The 7548-nt window shown below is 42.2% G+C and overlaps 1 long non-coding RNA gene across 2 annotated transcripts; it reads left to right on the top strand.

The window, feature by feature from the left end:
• The first annotated feature begins 1244 nt into the window (after window positions 1-1244).
• Window positions 1245-3361, top strand: LOC127647286 (uncharacterized). Of its 2 annotated transcripts, XR_007971047.1 has the most exons (5): window positions 1245-1328; window positions 1590-1720; window positions 2038-2119; window positions 2280-2385; window positions 2992-3361. It is a non-coding gene; the product is annotated as an uncharacterized LOC127647286 (long non-coding RNA). The 2 variants fall into 2 exon arrangements; XR_007971040.1 differs by lacking the exons at window positions 1245-1328; window positions 1590-1720 and having other exon boundaries at window positions 1801-2119; window positions 2992-3360.
• The last annotated feature ends 4187 nt before the right edge of the window (window positions 3362-7548 follow it).

Genomic DNA, 7548 nt, shown 5'->3' with positions numbered 1-7548 from the left:
AGAATGTCGCAGACGAGCTGAACCGTGGCCGTTACAACGAAAATGTTTTGAAGTACTTCTTCGACAAGCCGGATGCTTATGAACAAGCGTTCACTGATTCTGAAGACGATCTGAGCGACGATGAAAGTGGCATGATAAGACTGAATAATATCCCTAATCTACAACTGAGCGAAGATGAAGACGAGGAAGAATGTATCGGACTGGCGTCATGCGAATTATTGGACATTTAGAGGCAAACAGACGCACAGTGCAAACTTCGGAGATGGTTACATCCACAAAGAAGACCCCGACAAAGAGAAAGTGTGCCCGAACGACTTATTTCATTGGAGGCAACGAGATCTGCAAGAATACTTTTCTGTTTCTTATGGGGTGAGTTTCCATAAACATCAAAGTTTGTCGTTTTTTGTTCATTCTAAGAACACGTACACGTTATCTCATGTTTAGTCCATGTTTACAGGGGGAGCTTTACAGGGGTATGGCTTATCTAAATGAGATGTAAATGAGCCCTATTGTCACTCCCAGCAGCAGAGAGAGGTGAGAACTGCACAATCTTTTGAGGCCGTTTTCTCCCCTTTTAGCTTTTTTGAGTGCCTACCTTCAAATGGCCACAACTTCTCCAAATATTGTCAGATTTCCATGTGTTACAAATCGTTGGAAAGCTTGGAGACTACACTTTCAGAATCTGTGAATAACTCAAAATGCCCCAAAACCAACTTGTGTCCCTACTTTCCGTGATCGGTCACATTTATCAACCTGGCTCTCTCAATCCATTGATGCAATCATAAGCCTCTGTTAGAAACGCCATGTTTGTTGTCTCATTGGCCTGCCTCAGGGGGCTTTTAAATCCCCTGGCCATGGGGTTTCTGGAATTCATCAGGTCAAAAAGCCGATCAAAAGTTTCAATGAATTTACACGTCGGCTCACATCCAGCAAACTGGGGGAGTTGCAGGTGTTGGTCGCAGAATCGTAGGGCATCTGCCACACTGGCGCTGAGGGTCTGAGCAGCAAGGTTTACCTTCATTTTTTGACTTTGCCAGTCTAGATGAGCTGATCTAATTTTGTTGCCTAGATGTAGCCCTTCATCTTTTTGCAGTTCATGTAAAGATTTAATGTATTCCCATTTTATTTTGTTTCCACAGGGATCTACAATAATGCCACAGGACCCCAAGGTGTTATGTACCAGCTTCAGCATATGGCAGACATCCAAGATGAAGTGCACCCTTCGGTGTATGTTTGATGGATCTGGGAAACTGGGGTTTAAATTTGTGGGCTGCAGGTCTGCGCCAAGGTCCCGAAGCATGGAAAAGTGTGTTGATGGACCATCACATGTAAGAGACACCACCCTTACTCCAACATCAGACAGTTTTAGAATGCATTGTCTTACCAGTGTAGCCCTCTCTGACCAGTCATAAAAAATATGCTACTGGAGCTTTCCAGTGCTCATGAATGCATACAGTCATTAGTACCAGTGCCTCTGTTGCCATTGGAATGCTTTCATTAGTTATTTTTGTGCCTATGTCCACAAATCCATTTATTTTTGTCCCATCCCACTCTATATGCTTCATGATGGACATTTCATCCATCATTAGTGCACAGAGGGTCTCCTGTCCCTTAGCCTGTGCAGCGGATGCTTTTGCTTCGAGTGAAGTTAGAATTTCCTCGCTAAATCCGGGATCTCCTCCAATGCTACTGTACCATCTTCTTATTGTGGATGGGTGAGGTAAACCCAAGTTAAATGTCTCCCTGACATACTTGTAGGCCTTAGCTGAGTAGAACTGCAATGTAAGTGCAAATGACTTTAGGGTTGGGTGGTATTGTGCATGACTAAATTGATCTCTCTTCAGAATTTCTAGTTGAACATCAGGGCAATTTTCAAGCATGAATGCTCCGTTCTCTGTTAACATTTGAGATTCCTTTAGGGTCTTAATGATGTTCTGAAGGTTTGAAATTCGGTTTTTTTTTTTGTCTCCTGTTTTTTTGAAGGTTCTGTCTGTTTTTTTGTGTGTGTTTATTAATTTGTTTTATTGCTTTAAGCAGCCGTCCAGTGAGAATCTTTGGGCTGGCAAAGCAATAGCTGTGCTCATCCGTTTTGGGGACATCAAGACGAGTGTGAGTTGAGGTATAAGGGGAGTCTTCACTGCAGGCAAACATTGTCTCTGTTTCTCTTAGTGTAGGGGCCTTTCTGTGGGTCTTTTTCTGAAACATACAAGATGTGTGTTTGTCTCTTGTCAGTATTAAAACTTATCCTGACTATCAGCTTACTCTTTTGTACTCTGCAGCAGGCATTATTTAAATTAATGTGCAGGATGCCAAGGACACAACATTCAAAGGCCACCCTCTTAAATTTGCAGCCAACAGGCCAAGCTGGCTTCCCCTACATTTCTGGTAAGAGTTTATACAAATTATTTACTTTGAATACCCTGAATGCATTTATAGCTTAAACAGATAGTTCAACCAGAAATAGAAATGTTAACTTTGTGGTGGCTTGTCAGAATGTTTTGTTAAAGTATATTACTGATGCTACAAGCCAAAAGGAGCAACTTTAAGTAAACCATGACTTACTTAAAGGAATAGTTAATTCAAAACTCAAAATTCTGTCATTTACTCACTCTCAGCTCATTCCAAACCCATATGACTTTTGTTCATCTTCAGAACATGTTTTTTTTTCATGTATAATGAAATTCAAATGTGACCAAATCTTTCAAGCTCCAAAAAGGACAAAGACGTATAAGTTCTCCATGGGACTCAAGTCATATATCCCAGGTGTTCTGTAGTGATCCGATAACTTTATTTGATGATCGGATGATAATCAATGTTTTGATTTAATTTCAGTGTTAATAGTTATCAATCATATATCTTCATTTGTGTTCTGAAGATGAACAAGTCATACGAGTTTGGAACGGCATGAGTGTGACTAAATTATGACAGAATTTTCAGTTTTTTTGTCAACTGTTCTTTTAAGTAATTCTGTCTGCCTGTTACCTTTTGCAGCTGTGGAGGGAAACTGAAAATTGTTGGCACAGCATCTGGGCGAAGCCTGACTATTTGTCCTGTCCTGTCTACACACTCTGCAGTGAAGTGATCAGAGCAGAGGCAGGAGTAGGCAGATGGCCTGAAGTTTTGCCTCCTAAGCTTCACAAGCCATTCTCTCCGCCTGACTGGGTCTTTTGGAAATCTAAACCCAATAGTTGAACACAATAAATATAAAGTTAGTTTGTTTGTTTATCTATACATAAACAACAATTAACATGATTTGATAAAAGGGTTGTGAGATTAAGTTAAACATCAGCTAAAATTAACTGGAAAAGGAAAAATTACGTTTAACAGAGGGATTTGTCCCAATCTAACTTTGAGTTTGTATTGTATTCAGTTTAATTGTCAATATTTGTGTGTACTTCTGCTATTGGTCAAATATATGATTATGATTTCCTTGTGTGCATATGTCAATAAACCTCTTTCTGATTATGATTTAATAGATCAGGATTGTTGGACTAAAGATTTATTGATTAAGCAAAGATTAAATGCTCACAAGCTGGTATTGTCACGATTCCCTTGTTGTCTGCCCTGGGTTTCACTTGTCCTTGTTAAAAAACTACACTTCCCATGATAACCGTCCCTCCTCACTGCCAGCCCTGTGTCATTGTGCTCACCTGATTGTAGTTTGTCATCATCATGTCTCCAAGTGTATATAAACCCTGTTTGTTCTCCATTCCCTTGTCGATCGTCAATGTTTATGGATGCGTGTTTTGCCGGTTTCCCTGTGTATGTTCTCCGTGTTTTTGTTTCTTATGTTTACATTTTTGTTATCCCCTCGTGGATGTTTTGTTTGTTCCCAGTGTTTTGTTTTATTCTGTGTTTTCTTGTCTATTTAATAAAAGAACCTGCTATTAGATCCTCGCCCCTCGTCTGCCTTCCTGCTCATCGTAACAGGTATGTACATATTTCAGAATTGAATGAAAATGCATGGGATAATTTTATTAAAGTAAATTAATGTGTATTATATATACATACTGCATATGAACTTGTGTGTATATACAATACTACATTTTTAAATTAGGTTCTTCTGGATTTATTCTGAGGTGGTACTGTGTAGTTAAAATATCAAGACAAAGATAGTCGTTTTTATTAACAATCACTGAACTAAGTGATTATAACTATGAAAGCAGAGAATCGTTGCTTCCTGTAACAACCTGCAGATGTCGCAATTTGATACTTCTGCTTTAAAAGGGGTAATTTTTACACTTTGTTGTTGTATTTTTACTGTTGATTATTGAAGATTATGATCGTTATACCCTCTCTACATGGGGATAACTATTCATTTGTGGTTAATATGTACATAGTCTTTATAAATTACAACCTGTGGGCACTTTTGCCACATCCTTTAGTGAATGTTGTTTGGCAGTTAAACGCAGCACATCGGGTCATCTTCAGAGTTGTCGTCCGTTGGTCGCCGATGCCCTCTTTCGGTAGGGAATAGTAAGATGGCCGCCAGAGCACTTCCGGTAGCTTCACCTACTGCTGGCAGTTTAAAATTCTATGAGCAATCCAGTTATATATATATAGATCAGTGATACAGATGCATTCTGGGTCATGTATGTGTCTTAACGTCCAGACCCAAGGGGGCTGGATGATTTCAGGGAGAAGTTGAGGAGACATTGCGCTATTCATAGAGGCGAAGAGATACTCTTCTGCCCTAAGATCTCACCCAAACTTGTTCCAAGTGGAAAAAGCCCGGCATTTAAAAAGGTCTTGATAACCTCAGGAGAGAGCCCTGTGTCCCTCAGTTGGTACCCTTAGGGGCCAAACATAAAAGATTCCACAATTTGGGGCAGGGATGAAATATTGCCCTGTGCCTGAGATAGAAGATCCTTCCTGTTCGGAATCGCCCAAGGTGAGCCGTCGAGGGAAGAGATTAGCTCCGAGAACCAAGCCCTGTTTGGCCAGCGCGGTGCTATCAGTAAGAGGCAAAAACTCTTGCTGGCGAACTCTGGGCAACTACTACCTTAGGGTGGAGTTCTTAACTTACCCGTTGGTATTTCCTGTCTGGACCGTAAATCTGCTCCCATATACGAGCTCCCATATATGGGCATCCAGGGATATAACTGACCTGAGTGACAGGAGCTTGCCCTGGGCCCTAAGGAGAACCCGACGTGTCAGAAATACAGCTGACAAGAACGTGGGTCTCCTTGATGATTTATGGAAGAGGCTACCGCTGTATTGTCCACCCGCACTGTCAAGTTGTGTGTGTTTTTTAACTGACCACAGCTCTGCCCAAACTTGAAAACTGCTTTATCTCTGATGAACGCAAAGGACAACTCAAATCTGCTCACTTTATGATTTTTTATTTCTTCAAGATGGTTTGATAGATTAGGGATGAGACAGAATAGGTTGATAACCTTTAAAATACACAAACCAAAAGCATGAATTAGTTACAAACAAATCTCAATACAACTTTCTCAAAGTAATAAATAAATGCTACTGAATCCTCAAACCAAACAAAGTCATTCAGATCAACCTGGGATGTCTAATAATAACAATACCAATCCCGTAATTAAACTTATACAAATGCTTAGAGTAGCGTTACAATAATAAAGTCTTCCTTATTTAATTTAAATTGTATGTTACAACCAAGCAAAAGCAAACATATGAACATAGAGAAGCCTGAACTCAACACATTCAAACACATTTTAACCTTATACTGTCCTACCAGTTAGCGTCTTTGAGATGATCAGGAGCTGTGGTCATAGTAGCTTTTCCCAGGAACAAGTGAGAGAGAGTGAGCCAACTGAGCTCTTCACAAACATTTCAATGCCATGCACTTCCTGTGGGCAGGCAAATATGGTCCCAAGAGCACTTCCCAAAAGTTGGTTCCACCAACTTTTGTTGCATGGTTGCCCCCTGCAGTTTGGGAGTGTTCTGGGAGTGACCTGAATATAGGCTTAGAGTGCTCAGTACACTTGTAACCACGAATTGACACAACACCTCCCACTTGACCTCCTGGTTCTTCAACCCAAGGAGGTCACACCAGTACTGTAATGTGTTGGATGTAGTCACTCCATTTTTGATCCTGTTGCTACTGCTGCTCTTCAACTGGAAGCAGGACAACTATCCGTCTGACATCTCTGTGAAGAACCGTTGCAGGTATCTTGGTTGAGTGTGTTTCCATCTTTTTAGTGGGCTTCACAGTTGCGACTGGGTAGCTGGGGAAGGATCGGAGATATACATCCCTCACAATTCCCTTCCTGTCAGTGTTCACGTCAATGACCCTGGCAAGCCTGAACTGACCTCTCAAAGCGTTCTGGTCAGCCAGCCAGATGACATCTCCAATTGCCACATTTCTATGAGCTGTGTGCCACTTGGTCCGGACAAACAGGTTTGGTCCGGCTAACTGGCTCCATTTCCTCCAGAACCGGTCAACTTCTGTTTGGATGGTTCTTAATCTCTTGTAAGGGTAGCCTTCAAAGTCAAAGGTCCCTGGATCGCCTCTGGGACCAGTTCTTCCGAGCAGAAGTGAATTTGGGCTAATGTATTCTACACAGTCTTCCCGGCTCTGAGTCCTGGCATCAATAGGTCGTTCATTGGCGAGGTTGGAAGCCATATAAAGGAAAGTTTGAAACTCACCCCATGTGAAGACTCCATCACCCCCCAGATTGTGCAAAGCCCGCTTCACAGTCCGGACAGCAGCCTCAGCAGCTCCATTTCTGTGAGGTGAGTCCGCTGGATGGATCTTCCAGCTCCATTCTGTGCCATGCTTGGAGCCTTCATCTTCAAGCTTTGATTTTTCCAGTCGGTCCAGAAACAGGTAGAGCTCTTTGAGGGCCGGTCTTGCTCCGACAAAGTTCTTCCCAGGATCCGACCACAATTTCCTTGGATGTCCTCTCAGTGCTGTAAATCTTTGGTAGGCTAACAGGAAGCCTTCAGCTGACTGATCACTGACAAGGTCTGTGTGCATAGCTCTAGACGCCATGCAACAAAAGACGATTCCCCACACTTTGAGTTTCACTTTCTTTCTCACCTCATCCTTCACTTCATACGGTCCAAATAAGTCCACTGTTGTGTACTCAAATGGATTGGCTGGTGTTATTCTCTCCGATGGAAGGTCACTCATGATCTGTTGGCATCTTCGGGCCTTAAGTCTCCTGCATGTCACACAGCTATCAACGATCTTTTGAGCTAGTTTCCGGCCTCTTACCACCCATGCTTTCCTTCTCATCCGGAGAAGTGTGCCTGCAATTTCTTCATGATTTGCCCTGTGGGCTTCTTGAGCTAGAAGAGTGGATACCCATGATGTGCAGGGCAAGACTGGTACTGCAGTTTTCTCTTTATTAAAGATTTGGAATCTTCCTCCACAGAGTAAAAGTCCAGTGCTTTCCTCTCTGACCACAGCAAGCCTGCTGAGTGTGGTGTCTGGCAAGGTTACCTCCATTTGAGCCGAAAGGAAGAGATCCCTGAGAGCATCCTCACACTCCATGATGGTAAGTGTAGTTCCCTTGACTCTGGACTTGATCTCAAGAGCTGAAGGAACCTCCCTCCTCTTTGGCTTGCTTC

Source organism: Xyrauchen texanus, chromosome 1, assembly GCF_025860055.1.
Source record: "Xyrauchen texanus isolate HMW12.3.18 chromosome 1, RBS_HiC_50CHRs, whole genome shotgun sequence".
NCBI lineage: Eukaryota > Metazoa > Chordata > Actinopteri > Cypriniformes > Catostomidae > Xyrauchen > Xyrauchen texanus.
Note: the sequence above shows the minus strand (reverse complement) of the source record. Positions and strands in the feature narration are given on the sequence as shown.